The 17,201-nt window shown below is 35.4% G+C and overlaps 2 long non-coding RNA genes across 2 annotated transcripts; one reads left to right on the forward strand and one right to left on the reverse strand.

Annotated features, from left to right (window-relative positions):
- Window positions 1-540: 540 nt before the first annotated feature.
- On the forward strand, window positions 541-2,545 carry LOC145069362 (uncharacterized). Its single transcript, XR_013689463.1, has 3 exons — window positions 541-836; window positions 1,855-1,918; window positions 2,165-2,545. It is a non-coding gene; the product is annotated as an uncharacterized LOC145069362 (long non-coding RNA).
- A 315-nt stretch (window positions 2,546-2,860) lies between these two features.
- On the reverse strand, window positions 2,861-4,329 carry LOC145069370 (uncharacterized). The gene is made up of 3 exons (XR_013689466.1): window positions 3,969-4,329; window positions 3,487-3,570; window positions 2,861-3,310 (listed from the first exon to the last, which is right to left on the reverse strand). It is a non-coding gene; the product is annotated as an uncharacterized LOC145069370 (long non-coding RNA).
- Window positions 4,330-17,201: the final 12,872 nt, after the last annotated feature.

The following is a 17,201-nucleotide window of genomic DNA, read 5'->3' on the forward strand; positions in this document are numbered from 1 at the left end:
TATACCCGTATGGGTATATAAGATTAGCAACCTAATTAGGGGTGTTCGTTTGGATGGATCGGTTTGATCTGATCCAATCAAGTGAATCCAAATTGATTTCGGTTTTCAAAACATGGATCCGAATACTCGAAACTAAATTTAAATCCAATCCGATCCGATCCAATTACAATTCGGTTGGATCGGTTTTTATAATTCGGTTTTTAAAAACCGAAACATTTTAAAACGACAAATAATTATAATATTACTAAACTTTACACAAGAAGCAAAAACAAATTACTTAATTGTGATTTGAAATTTATAAACAACTAATAAGAAGATATATTATAGTTAAATATTTTATAGATAGAAAACTTTTAAGTGAAAATGCATATTAATGTTTTTTTATCGGGTGAAACGTTCCTATTTGAAAAAAAAAATTACCAAAATTAATAAATAACTATAGATATATATTATAAATAGATAAAAAAAATGTTTATTCGCCTTTTTTGGACTATTCGGTTCTTATTTTATAAACCAAAACCAATCCAAAATCCAAAATAATAATTCGGTTTTGTTGAAAACCAATCCAAAAATCCGAATATCCGAACCAAATAGTCCAATCCAAATTGTCCAATTGGATAATTCGGTTTTATCCGAATAGTGAACAGTCCTAAACCCAATAATCAAAACTGTGTCGTATGATTTTGCTACCTGAATACTTCCATCCTAAAACTACTGATAACTACCATTTCCTTCTTAAAAACACCGAGGTTCGTCATCGATTAACCTAAAAAAACACGGAGGTTCCATCATTTCTTGATTTTGCTGATTCGCTATCGATAATACTTATACAGCAGGTTCATGTGCGTGATTTTGCATCTATTCTTCGATCAATGTTAGAGTTTTACTGATTTTCGACTGTTTCCATGATTGTGTGTATGTATCAATTCTTCCCAATTAGATTTATACTAATTTTACTTGACAAGTTGAGGCGTTTTTCGATTACATCTTCTTCAATTTGTTCTTGGTGTGCATTAGATAAAATTAAATTAGATTTATACTAATTTCATTAGATTGAGGTGTGTGATCGAAACCAAGTTCATTCTATTGTAATTTCTATGCATTTTTCTTTACATATATAATGTTTGTGGTAATGTACACCAGGTATTTGATTAAATGTCTTAGTGAAGTTTTGTCTCAATATGACTTAAAAGGCATTAGCTTGTATCGACAATGGGTGTTATTCGTAATTTTTTTGGATTTCATTCAAATTTTCGATATGATTAAGAACTTGCTACCCCTTGTTTTGTACAATGGTTGTTTTTCATAATTTTTTTCGGTTTCTCTTGGGTCTTCTAGAGCTGCTGGTTTATTTTCCTCTTTTTACCCTTGTTTTGTGGGTGCTCTGTTGTTGTTTTCTTCCTAGATTGCTTATGGGTGGCTTGTTAGTTTTGGCTTTCCCAACTCTAAATATGGTTTCATTTTTAGCATGAATATTGTTGAAACTACAAAGTCAAGTTCTATTACTATGGTTTCAATTGTTTCTGTTAGGAAAGTCAAGTTTTCAATTACAAAAGTCAATTATGCAGTTTTAGCTAGGGGTTTCTTCACTGATTAATTGTTTATTTTACATGTACGGCCAATTACGAAAGTCAAGTTTGCAATTTGTTACATGATATCTTGATTTTCCTGATTTTCTACATTATTTATATGGGTAATTTCAACTATATTTTCTTCATTGATTGATCTATTCGTCTGTGCTTATGACTATTTTACATGCCTGACTAAGATACCAACTTTTATTTAAGTTAATGATATCTCAGTCATATATCTATCGTATACACAAACTTACAAAACACTACTCATTTTTGACAGATAATGGCTTGGAAGGGTATGAACGATAAGTATGTCCACATTGAAGCAATGTTCTTCTGCTTGGGTTTGATTCTTTTTCATATGATAGCATATTTTGGATTAAATTGAAAGCGCAATACCATTTTATGCATATATAAATATGCCAACTCTCAAACTATGCAGTTTACTTGATTCTTTCTATTTTCATTTATTAATAAATAATAATTAATAAGTAAATATAAATTATTTTTTAATTATTTTAATTTATTAATGCTCCACCAAAACATATTTAAATTATTAAATGATTATTGTTTTTTTTCACCAAATGCAGTTTATCAAGCATCGAGGTTGAATTTGAATTTTTGGGACAGGGGCAAAATCGTCCAACAAGGGGAAAAACCATCAAACTTATGTGTACATAAACTCAATAGTAACCAAAACATTACAAATTGCAAATTAACATATTTTAACACATCATCTTGTTACAACATCTTGAATTGGGTTTCTTTGCTCGAGATTTAGTGGGAAAGCTTGAAGAGTTGAAGGAGACTTATAAAAAACTCTAGAAAACGTTGGGTTGTTGTATAGTAACTAAACCATGTATATGTTGATAAAAAGTGTATAAACCAGTTATTGTTTTTGTGTTATTCATATTTATCCGAAATAGCAATGTACTTATCACTTTTGAATCACAATTTGCAATGCACTTATACTTTTAACAATTGTACAACCTTACTTGTCATTTGCAACATAACCAACAAGTTACATTTATGAGTACAAATAGCAACTCACTTTTCAGTTTATATCGGACATAGAACCATACTTTTTTTTTTTTTCACAAATTAACATCATACTTTCGTTTTTAATATCCTACATTCATTTTTAAGCCACAATTTATATGCTTGAATTTTAACTTCCAATTTAGAAGATTGCGGTCTAATATTTTTTTTATAAAATGAATATAAATGCATTTTTATTTCTTTACAAGGTATATAAATAAAACTCGTAAAATGCAGTAATTAAATAACCAAAATAACCAGAAATCAAGACTTGAGCTTGAATTTAACAAAGTGAGTTTGAATTATATATTCATAAAACTCGAAAACTATACACCAAAATATCCACACTGATAAGAAACATTTTTGTTCTTATTTTCTTTCTCATTTCCATTCTGATTCTCTTTTCTCACTGATTCCATTCCAACATTCTCCAATGCTTTATGCAACTCCTAAATATGCTCCAATGCTTTAACCAACTCATCAACACTCGACATATATTTGGGTTCTTTCATCAAGCCTTCGATACATGGGTCCATGATGTGAAGAATCATTCGTTTGCTACTCAAAAGAGGCTTTAGCAAATACAACCAATATTTGCTCACCAGGTGGATGATTTTTGTCAATGCATCGCCAACCTGTTAAACACTCAAGGAGTACTAGACCAAAACTATATATATGGCTTCTTGCTGTCAAATGACCTTCATAACAATATCACACAAGATTAAGTCAATAAAAAACACTAAATGACCATTTTACACTTACATTTCAAAAGATTAATATCAAAATATTAATCAATTTTAAAAATACTCATCAAATGTGAGGAGTTGAAAGGAAAAATGAAGGAAGAAGGAATAAGGATAAAAAGGTAAATTACCTATTCAGTCAACATATACATGCCCCTTCACGGTAAAGTAGCAAAAGGCTTGATGGTAGTTATAGAATTACTCAGTAATTTAGCCTACAATTGTGAAGCAATGTGATTTAGAAAATGGGGTATTAAACAACTCATATGGGCACACTTCCACATCTTTCATCTGTCAATTGTATCAGAAATATTAAATCATATTCTACTTTTTAGTTAACATGAAAGAGCAACTCAAGGGAATCAGTCTCATTGGAACGATAACAGCCTATGCTTTTCAAGCAATATTGATACAAAAGTTCAGTGACACATTTAATCGAACACCTTGTAGGTGGGTTACATATACTACAATTTCTAGTGAAAATGAAGTGTCTGTAGTGATGTTAATTCCACATTGCCCATCAGACCTAAGTCACTCTATACATAGTGTACACGGGAAATAAAAAAAGAATATGCTATTGCTTTATTTCGGATTAAGATGGCAATTCACGAACCTGGTTGGACAAGACATGAGCGTGAAATCAGGTGGAAGGTGATGGCGAACCCATTGGAACGATGGCCGGTTGTGACTCCTTGAACCCGAGAAATAAATCGAAAACATGTGTTTGGGGTTAATTAGGAACTGATGTGTTCTTGAAATTATATCACTAACATAAAATCACTGAGTTTTGTTCATGGAAATACATGTTGGACGATCGAATTGCACATTGTTGACTCAAATCCCCAACAATCACTTCCAACATACTCTCCTGCCGAAATTTTCCAGCGGAATAGGTAGCGGTGGATATGAGTTAAAGAAGATTGGTGGCTCAGTTGATAGATGTGAGTACGAGGAAGAAAAATGGACTAATTAACTTGGAACGACGCCGGATTTTATTTTGGGTACCTAATGTATATACCCTTAAGGTATATATATATATATATATATATATATATATATATATATATATATATATATATGGGCTAGGATTAAATATGAACTACAAATATTGTGTGAATGTATGACCATTTCTTATCCATTGGATTAAAAAAATGAATGGGTATGATATGAGTGTACATATGATTAATATAGGATAACATGCAGTGTATAATTGCACTTAATAAATTATTAGAGTATTTTAGTCAATTAACCTATATTTAAAAAAGAAAGACTACTTATTTATTGCATAATTTAATTGGAGTTTTATTAAATACTTATTTTCTTATTTTACAAAATTAAGCATGGATAATTACATCATTTTGTTTTAGAAACGCAAGTCCATAAAACTAGTTTTATACATGGAGTTGATTTGATTCTTTAAGAATGATTCATGACTATTATCTAACATATTCTTGAAGAAAATGAAATATTCATTCTACACAAACAAAAGTTATAACACTAAATGAAAATTCTTAAGGAATATGAAATATTCATTTTACATATAATCAAATTTTAAACAATATATCATAATTTTAAAGAATATACAGTAAATGAGCCATTTTTTGTATGAATTTCAACATAATGGTCATTCTAAAAGAATATGAAAAGAATGTGCATTCTGAAACATAATGATAAAGATTCTTTCTCAGAGAGTACTATTCATCATCTTCTCCAAGTGCTTTTGATCATTGTCTTCATATTCTTGAAGAGCATGGTGCATTGTTAAAGAGTGTGAATTACCTAAGACTCCAATTAGTAATAAACACTAAGGTGCAAATTTAAAGCATTTAAATGAAAATATTTGATTCTTATTGTTGTGAAAAAAATTATAAACATAATAGATGATTCTTACAGAAAGTAAATTATTAGTACATAATAATTCTTAAAGAATGTGTTTGGTTGCACACAAAATTAATTGAACTTACAGTACATGGTAAAACTAAATATATTCTTAAGAATGTGTACATGGTAAAACTAAATATATTCTTAAAGAATGTGTTCAGTTTCACATAAAATCAATTAAACATACAGTATGTTGTAAAAGAAATACATTCTTAAAGAATATGTTTTGTTAGATTCAAATCCAGTTTAACCTACAATACGTGCTAATAATAAATACATTCTTTAAGAATAATCTAATCCAATACAAGTAGCCTCCAACATTGGAACCTTAATCGCATACAATTAAACTCCAACATCGAAACCTTAACTCGTATTTTAAAAAGTTTTTTTTTAAATTAACATTCATTCTCTAAGAACTAACGTTAGTTGTAAACATACCCAAAATATACCTTGCTTCCCATAGTTTTGAAATAATCAGCGTCAATATTCATGGAGATTGAAAATGTTTTTTCTCATTCTCTAGTTGATTACCTTTGTGAGTTTTTTTTAATTATTATTATTTTTTAATAGCTACAGTGAGATTGTTATATAAGAACAAATATGCTGAATATTTGGAAACAATTGATAAACTGAAGCGTAACATTATCAATTCCATATATATTGCTTATTTAATTAATGAAAATAAATAAACTAATTTCAAAATTCTATAATTATCCCTAACTATTGATTGGACCAAAATTGATCATACATTCACACACTATTTGTTGGTTATATATGATCCTAAGTCTATATATATATATATATATATATATATATATATATATATATATATATATATATATATATGTAACCCTTTGATCGACACAATCAAAAAACAATATACAATTCGGTTCTTTATGGTATCAGAGCCGGAGGTTTCATGCTTCCTACTCTACCGAAAAAACAACTAGGGTTTTCTGCAACCAAGACCAACATCGACACTCCCATCTGTTCTTTCTTCAACAACTGTCGATCATGGTTCTTCTTGCTTTCACTGTCGATGAGAAGAAGACCCATAGCTCTCACATGTTTCATTTCAACCTCATAACAACCAATTATGTCTACTGGAAGGCTGTGATCCACCCCTTCCTTCTTGCGTACAAGCTGTTTGACTATGTGGACTGTACAATCCCGTGTCCACCGAGAGAACTACCACCATCTGTTGCGTCTGCATCTGATCCCAAACCTAAACCACAAGCAAACCCAAACTACTCAATTTGGAGCCCCAATGATGCACATGTTCGTATGTTGATCGCATCTAGTGTTTCTGAATCAGCATTTCATCATGTCTAAGGTACGACTTCCCATGCACTTTGGTTTTCTCTAGAACGTGCCTTTTCACCACAATCATCTTCTAGAGAATACACCTTGAAAACTCAACTTTTGAAAACTCACAGAGTGATAATACCTGTCAATTCAGTTGGGCCTCTAACCAAAACACTGTCTTCGACACTTGAAATCGATGTGGCATTGATCACTTACTATCCTAATGCCCAAATCGCAACCACTCCACCATACACAACCGACCCATAACAAATTTTGTTGATAGCACACCAGCCATGGCATCCTCCTCCACAACTTGGTATCCAGACATGGGTGCCAACAACCATGTCACACCAGATTTAGCAAGCATGGATGACTCTCGCACATATCATGGCAACGAAAACCTTCATGTTGGTGACGGTAAGAGACTTCCTATCCTCCACATTGGTTCCTCTAAAATTCACTCACCAAATAAAAGTTTCCATTTCTCTAATCTTCTTCATGTACCAACCATCACAAAGCACTAACTTTCTATTCAACGGTTTTGTCTTGATAATAATGTTTTCTTTTTAATTTCACTCACATTTTTTGGTTGTCAAGGACGAGGCTACTTCCACCACTCTTCTCACGGACCTCCAGTAAGAATGGTCTCTATTCACTTTGTCTACCTCAGCTTCACTCCGTCTCTCATATAGCTTTCTCCACGACTCGAGCATCCTCTACAACTTGGCATAGGCGTCTCGGGCATCCTCATTAACGTCTTTTTCAATTTATGCTTTCTAGTTTTTTCACTTCCTGTTACAAATTTTAAGACTTTACTAAGTTTTTGTTCATCATGTCAACTAGGAAAGTCATTAAAACTTTCTTTACATGTTTCTTATTTTCGAAGCTCTAATGTATTAGATTTACTTTATTGTGATGTTTGGGGTCCTTTTCCAGTTCTTTCATCTGATCGTCATCGGTATTTTATGTTATGTGCTGATGATCATACTCGTTACATGTGGTTTTTTCCTATGTCTTAAAAATCAGATGTCTATAATATTTTTAAAATGTTTGTCACTACAGTGGAAACACTATTTTCTACAAAATTAAAAAAGTGCAGACTGGTTGGGGAGGTGAATTTCGCAAAAAAAATTCCTTTCTTACATCCTTTGGCATCGTTCAATAACGTTCGTGCCCTCACACAAGCTCCCAAAATGGCTTCGTTGAACGTCGACACCGACATGTCGTCAATACCGACCTTGCCCTAATGGCCCATTCCAACACTCATCAACGTTTCTGGAACTTTTTCTTTTGAAACTGTTGTCTATCTCATAAATCGTATGTCATCCCGCATATCTAACCAACAATCTCCATTTCAACATATTTTCAAACGCTCACCTGGCTACTCATTTCTACGAGTTTTTGATTTGCCTCTGTTTTCCATATCTTCGCCCATACACCCCTCACAAGATGGACTTTCATTCTACTCCTTGTCTCTTTCTCGGGTATAGCCCATTTCACTATGGTTTTAGATGCCTTTATCTATCAATCGACCAACTCTACATAGCTTGTCATGTTCGCTTCAATGAGTCAACCTTCCCTCTTGCCACAAACCCTAACTCTCCAAATACATCTTTCTATCCACCTATACAACCACCTACCTCTCCACCTCTTGTTGAGCCTACAACACCTACTCCATAACCTAACCCATTCCTAACATCACCATCACCGGTACCTTATCCTCGTCCTCATCCCTCTAATCTTTACCAAAACCCAAAATCACATGTCCCTTTCCAACCAACCGCTCACTATACCACATCCCCTATCACTGAACCCACTTCCTTTACCATTGCCAACAAATTTCAAAATGGCGCAAAGGAATGGAAGAAGAGTATTCTGCCTTGCTAAGAAACGACACGTGGTCCCTGGTACCGCAGGGACCCTACGATACCTAATACTAACATCATTGATTGTAAGTGGGTTTACAGGTTAAAGTATGACAAGAATGGCACCATCACTCGTTACAAGGCAAAGTTCATCGCAAAGGGTTTTCGTCAACAGTCGGGTGTGGATTATCATGATACCTTTAGTCCTGTGATCAAGTCTACCACTATTCGCATGGTTCTTTCTCTTGCCATTACACAAAAAATGGTCCCTCAGATATCTAGATGTTCAAAATGTGTTTCTCCGTGACACTCTTAGTGAAACCGTATACATTAAACAACCATCGAGATTCATTGATCCAAAGAATCTTCGCCATGCTTGCTTACTTCATAAGTCCATATATGGCCTTAAGCAAGCTCCTATAGCTTGGTTTCTAAAACATCCCAAAAATCAAGACTAAAAATTTCCGATTTTAAATTAATAAAACCATCATCCTAAACAATATCATAGAAATCAGAGTGAATCCAAGTGAATCTGAGTGTATCAATGAATATCCAAGTACATCAGAGTCATGTAATATGCAAAATAACATGGTGTGTGCAATGCAGTCATCCCGAGCTCTTCCCTTTTGAAACCGATGTACCTGAAACATAAACTGAAAACCGTAAGCACAAAGCTTAGTGAGTTCCCCAAAATACCACATACCATACATATCAAACATATAATGGGCCCCGCTCGGCATCGAGCCCCGCTCGGAACAGATATGTAAGTCACCAGGCCCCGCTTGGCATCGGGCCTTGCCCGTTATACATATAACATATAAACACATGCATACAAATCATAAAGATAAATAGCATACAATATAATCATTAGGCTTCGCTCGGTAAACATATAAACACATAACACATGCAAGAGTCACACAGACAACTAGCACCCTAAACATAACAAACCATGAGCCGACATTGGTGCTTCAACCCGCTAAACACAATGAGGAAACTCACCTCAAGCTGCTGAATCTCTTAGATAAAATCTCGGTCTACTGATTAGGAAAATCCCCGTGTGCTAGCAACATCAAATAATATCCAATTACTAATTGGATCTCGACCAATAATGAAGAATCTAAATTACTTGTCCAATATCCAGGGTAAAAGACCATTTTAACCTTTACTTACTTGGCCCAAAACCAAGGCCCAACCTATCACACCCCTAGCCGCCGGCAGAAACGCCGGGGTGCGACGTAAATCAGTAATCACAGTTATTGAACATACATTGAACAATACCAATCTAATCTTCTATTATTACCGAAATAGAAATTACATTGAAAATAACTATCGCTAAATCATGACACACACCTAACAATCCGACGTTTACAAATGTATAATAAAATAACTGAGAGTCTTCTGAACGAGCACTTCTGACCTGCTAAATAACCTGAGAATATATGCATTAAGATACATCAACAAAATTGTTGATGAGCTCTACAAGTTTTGACACAAGATACTTTTATAATCAAAAGGGTTTTTGTAATAATTCTCTGATTAACCAGCTTTTAAAAATATGTATCTTTCGATCAAAAGTATAAAAATAAATGAGTTTTAAAAGTGTATTTTACTCATTTAAAAATATCGTTTGCTTAAATCTAAAAATACATCATTGTTGAATATATATATATATATATATATATATATATATATATATATATATATATATATATATATATATATCAAACTTATAACAAATTTTTACGGTTCCCATGTCCAAAATGCTTTGAATACCAATTTTTATAAAATAGAGTCATATCACTATTTGTGAAAACATAAAATAGCTAAATTTACCCTTCAAACCTTGTACAAGCATTTGTATAGTTTATATGTAAAACTAAAAAGTTTTGAATTTAAAAACTTGGTAAGCTAAATTTACCCTTCAAACCTCTTCCCACATACATATTGTGTTTTTGTGTAAAACAAAGGGTTTATATAAATAACTTATTAACTGTAAGTTAATAAACCTCATTTAGTCGTGGCATGATATTAATTAAGTATTATATGACTTAATTTTGAATATTGACACTTATCGTTATGAGTCACAAGTTACCCTATTTCATACAGTCTCTTCCAACTAGTAAGTGGACAAAAAATCTCCGTATATATCCTATTTCAATCATATACGGTAATAGTAGTACTTTTGTAACATCCCGAGATTTTGTAGGTATTTCCGAATCCTCTCTTCTATCATTAATATTGTCACTTCTAGTCCTTAAGGTTGGAAGTGTAGAGCCAAGATAAGTCTAAGGGTCAAGGTTCCAACCTTGGATCAGGAAGAGTACCCTGAGCGTACATAAGAGTACGCTAAGCGTATTAAGGTACGCTGGGCGTACACTTGTGTATGCTGGGCGTACTTATGTCAGGAGAAAATCCTAATATCAGCCTCCACCGTTTAGAGCCGTTTTCCCCAAACCCTAATCATTTCCTTGAGTGAGTGAGCTCATAGTGTGTATTTTGAGTAGTTTGAGAAGAAGGTGTTGCATCAAGTAGTTAGAGAAGGAGAACAAGCTAGTAGATCTGAAGTTGTTTGATACCCTAGAAGCTCCAAAAGGTAAAAAGCTTCAAACTTTATGCATGTATGTTATAGATCTTTCCATGTTAGCTTTAAGAAACCCTTTCTTGTCCCAAAAGTCCCAAGTTGATGCATGATATGATTTGGACGAGATGATTTGTCCTTTCAGGCCCTTAAGGAGGTCCTAAGTGATAAAAATGATGTCCCAATAGCTAAATGTGCCTCATGCATGGAGTAGGAAGGTCTTAATGGATTAAGACCATGTGTTAAGAGCTTTCTGGATGTCCAAAGTCTTAAATTTCGCGACTTTATGGTTCAAAGACACATTTGGTCGATGGATCTGGAATTTTGGCTTAAGTCCTTAAGCCATTAAGCACTTATTAGGGTTTTAGCAAAACCCCGCGTAAATCATGTATGCCTAATGTACTGAGTCAACCACCCCGATGGTGGTTAACGTCGGGAAGAGTACGCCCAACGTACCATAGGAGTACGCCCCGCATACGTCCTCTGTTGGATCTTTGTCAAATTGAGATTCGGAATTGGGCCACCTTTGGACTAGTTGGACTTGGGCCTTGATGGTCTTTCTGAATAATGGTGTTTTGGTCCAGTTTTGAATATGGATCTTAGAATAAGGCCCAAATAGGGAGTTGGACCCAATTTGGTAAATTGGGCCAATAATGGGCCTTGTATATGTGGACTTGTGGATCATGGATTGGCATTGGACCTTGGCCTAAATTGGGAAAAGAGGCAAAATGGTCTATGAATAGTTGTAGGACTCTTGGTCAAGATTGATATTCCCATTTATTGGATTAATATTTATTATTTGAATAGTTCGGGATTTGCGGTGAGACAGTAATTGGAGGCTTTTTATTCATTTAAGCATTTCTTGCGAGGTGAGTTATCCTCACTATATTAACCGGGTCTAAGACACCAATGTCAGCCCTTATCGAATTTGGATCCGGGTTTATTTCATGATATGCTTATTGATTTACATCCTGGTAGTTAGGATGGTGATATGCTATGTTTGTGACCGGTTAGGTCTGTATCCTAGTAATGGGATGTTGCTATGATTAGTGATCAGTTAGATCGGTTTGACTGTTATACATGCTAGCGTATGATATGTATGATGTGTATGATATGTATGTGCACATGTTTGTGATTGGGGGTTGGGTTGAGGCGATCCTGCTTTGTGCTGAAGGCCAACATACTCAGGGCGGTCCGGATAAACCGAAGGTCCTACAAAGGGGTTCAGTAAGGCCGAAGGCCCAGCGAGCGGTCTGGATAGGCTGTAGGCCCTGTGAAGCGGTCTAGACGTGTCGAAGGCTCGGAGAGCGGTCCAGATAGGCTGAAGGCCTGCGAGGAGGTCCAATCAGGCTGAAGGCTCATTATGCATTCTGTTTGCTTATATGTTTATATGATATGGTTATATCTGTATGCATTGGTATTTTGGGGGTAACTCACTAAGCCTTCGAGCTTACATTTATCAATTATTGTTTCAGGTACTTCGGATGATCGCGGGAAGGTGAAGGCGTGACCCTACACTTCCTCGATTTATGATTATGATTTCTAGGAACTCTGATATGATACTATTTTGAAAACGAATTGTAATAACTTAATGATTTTTAAATGTTTTAAAAAGTTCAAATTTGGCATGATTTTTATGGATGTTACAAGTTGGTATCAGAGCCTTGGTTTGAGTGAATTGGAGGAACACTCGTGTGAATCTAGTCTCAAATCAAGGAAAGATTTTCAAAATGATTTATAAATGGTTTTCAAAATAAGTAAAGGAGGACGCAGAGTGTACGATCTGTAACGCCTGTGTTTCTGGGCTTGTCATTAATATCAATGTAATAGTCTAGGTTAACCTTTGTAACCCATTTGGAAATAATATGAATGTATTATTTGAGTATTATGTGTTTTATGCTTAATTGCCTAATTATGTGACTTAAATGAATTAAGGATAAAAATATGAGTTAAAATGAAATATTAAATAAGCCCGATATCGATACATGAAGACGTAGTGGTCGTGACGAGGTTTCCGAACATATAAAGAATGCCGAAATCCGAGTTATAACGAAGAAGTTTTGACATGTCGAAGTTTCGCGACAGAACCGACACGACACTGAATGGCGTAAAATATAAATTTAAGATAGAGCGATATCTATCCTTAATGATCTAAGCGAAAGTCGTATAATATGTTAAACCGAGAGCGTGCATAAAAAGAACGCCCAAATCTGACTTCGTATGAGGAAGTTATGATTTTCCGAAGTTTCGACTTAGCGGTATGCAGCCCGAATACTCGAATATGAGATCGAGTAATTTTTAGCCGAAACAATCTAAACGAGAATCGATGATCTCGTCGATAGTAGTCCAACGGTAAAAAGACAGACAAAAACGGACGTCGGATGAAGAAGTTATGAACTTCTAATGGAGTTTTCTTGTCCCGGCCTACTAAAAATAATATAAAAGTAATATATTTATAATATATTAAAAATAAATTCAAAATTATCCAATGGAGTCTAAACGAGAGTTGTAGAGCATATTCTCACCTACGCGTCGTTATAAAGAACGTCAAAAACGGAGTTCGTATGCGAAAGTTATGAATTTCTGAAATTCGGGGCGCGAACCTCAAAGTTGTGTCAGTGGCCACGACGTGGAAACAGTGCCCACGACGTGGCATGAATTCTGATGCCTTCTGGAGCCTGACAGAGCAAGTGGACAATGACGCATGCAATGACGTTCAAGCCCACGACGTGGAAAATGAGAAATTTGCCCTATAAATAGATTTGAAGGGGTAGCCAACCAAGGTTGCTAATTCACCCTTCTCTCACCCATATTACCTCGATTTACATGCAAAGAAGTACCCCTGAAGCCCTGATATCATCCTGAGACCCGAAGCGAGTCCCGAAGCCCCGAAGATCCCGAGAAGAAAAGAGTTTCCGAGCCGAAGCTCTACCTGCGAGAAACCCGGTGTGTGAAGAGATCACGATTTCACTGAAGAATACTACTCTTAGAGTCGTGGTGTTGTCCGATCATCTTCTGATCAAGTGAGTGTGTAGTTACTTTCTTCTAACGTATAATTATGAAGTATTTTATATAAAATACGTGTTAGGTGTATATTTTGTTATTATATGTGTGAATGTATATTCACTTTCTTCTATCTCATAGATATGATTTATTCTCTATGAAATACGTGTTATGTGTATGTTTCTCATCTATTGTTTGGAATATGTATTGAATGAGAATGCTATATAGGTTTTAAACTATGTATAAAAATATATTTTTTTATTTACTAATATGTTGGGTAGAACATGAGTAGATAGTTGATGTGTGATAAACAGATGAGAGGCCTCGATGTTGTTGTTGTTAATCTAGTCATCTAGCGGAGTATGGATGACGCCACTACCATTACCACCCACCACCTACCATAACCTAACCACGGCCAACTACCACACACCACCTGCCACTGCCCATCACCACCACCCACCTCCCACCAAAACTACCACCTCCATTTATCACTACCTACCACCAATGTTCATCACCATCATCTACATCTACCACCAGTCACTACCACACGCCACTGCTACCCTTACCCACCACCCACCAAAACCACTACCCATCATTATCAACACCACTCCCTACCACCTACCCACCACCACAACCAATCACCCCTACCCCGCCTCTATCACATATCACCACTACCCCCACCCAACACCTACAGAACCCACCACCCACCACCAACATTACCCACCATCTACTACTACCTACAACCCACCATCCACCCACTACTCACCACCTATCACCACCCACCACCACTATCAACCACCCACCACCACTACCAACCACTCATCACCACAACATACAACCCATTACCACCACGCACATTCACTACTCGTCACCAACCATCATCCACTACCCCGCCTCTATCACCCACCACCATCATCCACACCCCATCCCTACCCACCGCCACCATTCGTCACCACCCCCAACCACCACCTACCTACCACCACCCATCACTACCACCATTCATCACCATCACCTACTTCCACCACCAGTCACTACCCATACATCACCACCACCACCCTTCACCATCAACCACCACCACCTATCACCACCACCTACTACCATAACCACCCACCCACCAACATAATCACTTCCCACCACCTACCACCAACATTACCACATGCAATGTAACAACATAAAATTTCAAAACAATTTTTCACTTTTCGATTAATATAATTATCATTTAACATTTTCAAATATCTTGTTCATCAATTGTCATCAAATAAAACATTTCCCAAGATTACAAATAAAATCCTCTGACTGTGTGTAGGGATCATGTCGGCGTCTTTTCGCGATCGTCACTAGTACCTGAAACACATAACACATAACACCGTAAGCATAAATGCTTAGTGAGTTCCCCAAAATACTACATACAACAAATATTAGCCACTCGAGGCTATAACTTTGTATGACCCTCTGGTCAAGGTGTTTCAGTGGGACCCTCCAGTCCCATAACTCTTTGGACCTTCTGGTCCTAACTTTGTGGACCTTTCGGTCCTAACTCTGTAAACTCTGAATCACACATAACACAGAATCACATAGATATCACATCATATAATAGCATACAACATACTCTGCCACATAACTCTAATTACCGCTCTAGATAAAGTCATCTAGCGGAGTATGGATGACGACCACAGACTCTTTCTAGACAGTCATGTGGAACGCTAGCAGGTTCATAACCTGTAGGTGTTGTGAACGATGTGTTCACCGGTGTACTCTATCCCCCTCATGGTTGCCTTTAGGACATCTATTGCTGAGGAAACCCCTTGCAGTAATGTCCGTCCCGATGAAAATCCTAGATTAGGTCCCTGGTAATAGATGTTGTTTTAGGGACGTAAAGTGAGGATAACAGGAATGGGTAATCGGGTTATTGTTGGTTGGTGAAATTAAATGTAATTATTTATTGTGGGTTGAAAACCTTATATGCTCACCGGGCTCCCAAGCCTGATCCACTCAGTCTTGTTGTATTACAGGTAGTGGCGCGAGAACATAAGTTGGATGACTTATCAAGATCTTTTGATATTAGACCAGTTGTTATATGTAACTGTTATATGGTCTATCTTTTGTTGTTTATACTTTTGGTCTGTTTATCGGAACATGACATCCCGAATATTGTTATATAATGAAAATGCATCTCTTGATGAAATGCTTTGATAAACTTTATGGGGCATGCAAAGTCACCAAGTCAGTGACTTTATGGTTGTAGATGCTTATTAGGACTTGAATCTATGCTTATTAGATGCTTATTAAGAAACATCTTGTGCCTAGCAAGTCACTAGACACAGGCAAAAACAGGAGAGTGCAAGAAGATTACACATAGTTAAAGGGAGAAAGACCCCAATCTACCCAAGGGATATGGACTTTTTTACCCCTTAATTTCCTCCAAACATACAACATAGAAATAATAACATCAACAATTTTTGAAATACAAAGCATCTCCTGTTGAAGATAAGATTGTTTCTTGCATCCCATACACTCCGGATGACGCCATAACATATACACTAGTTCGTTGCATAGTTAAGCAAGCCCTCCACTGACTACATCGGCATTCCAATTAAGCCACACCAAATAAATATGTGGTCCACTTATCGTACAAGCGATTAGCAGGTGATTAGAGGTTTCCACTTCAGAATCGCATAGACTATAGGATGTCGATGGGACGTTAATCCCTCTATCAAGAAGGGATTTAATAATTAGTAGTTTTATAAGTTGTAAAGGCGAATCATTTCTTATTCCTCAACAACCAAGACATTAAAAACATAAGATTTTTTATATAAACACCAATGATAAGTAAAAATATATTTAAAAAAAACAAAAACAAAAACATTTTTCCTTTTCTTTTCTTACAACATGAGTATGTAACCTTTTTTCCTAAATTTTAAAACTTGAGAACATGACGCTTAGGTGTTTAAATTCATGAAAGAAAATGGATGAAACATCTTCTTAGCTGAACTTCTAGCAAGAAGTTTAAAAAGATTGTTAATTCGACTGAAATCAACTGAAATAGTTCTCGTAATAACATTAATTTATTGTTAAAAGAAATATAATATTTTATAGTAACAATGACATTCACTTATTTTATTTGAAAATATATAATATACATGACTTTCATACTATCATAACCTCGACTCCAAGGTTGTGACAACTTACCAAGACCTTACATAAGAATCTATGA

This window comes from Lactuca serriola, chromosome 1, assembly GCF_051521515.1.
Source record: "Lactuca serriola cultivar US96UC23 chromosome 1, Lser_US96UC23_V15, whole genome shotgun sequence".
Lineage (NCBI taxonomy): Eukaryota > Viridiplantae > Streptophyta > Magnoliopsida > Asterales > Asteraceae > Lactuca > Lactuca serriola.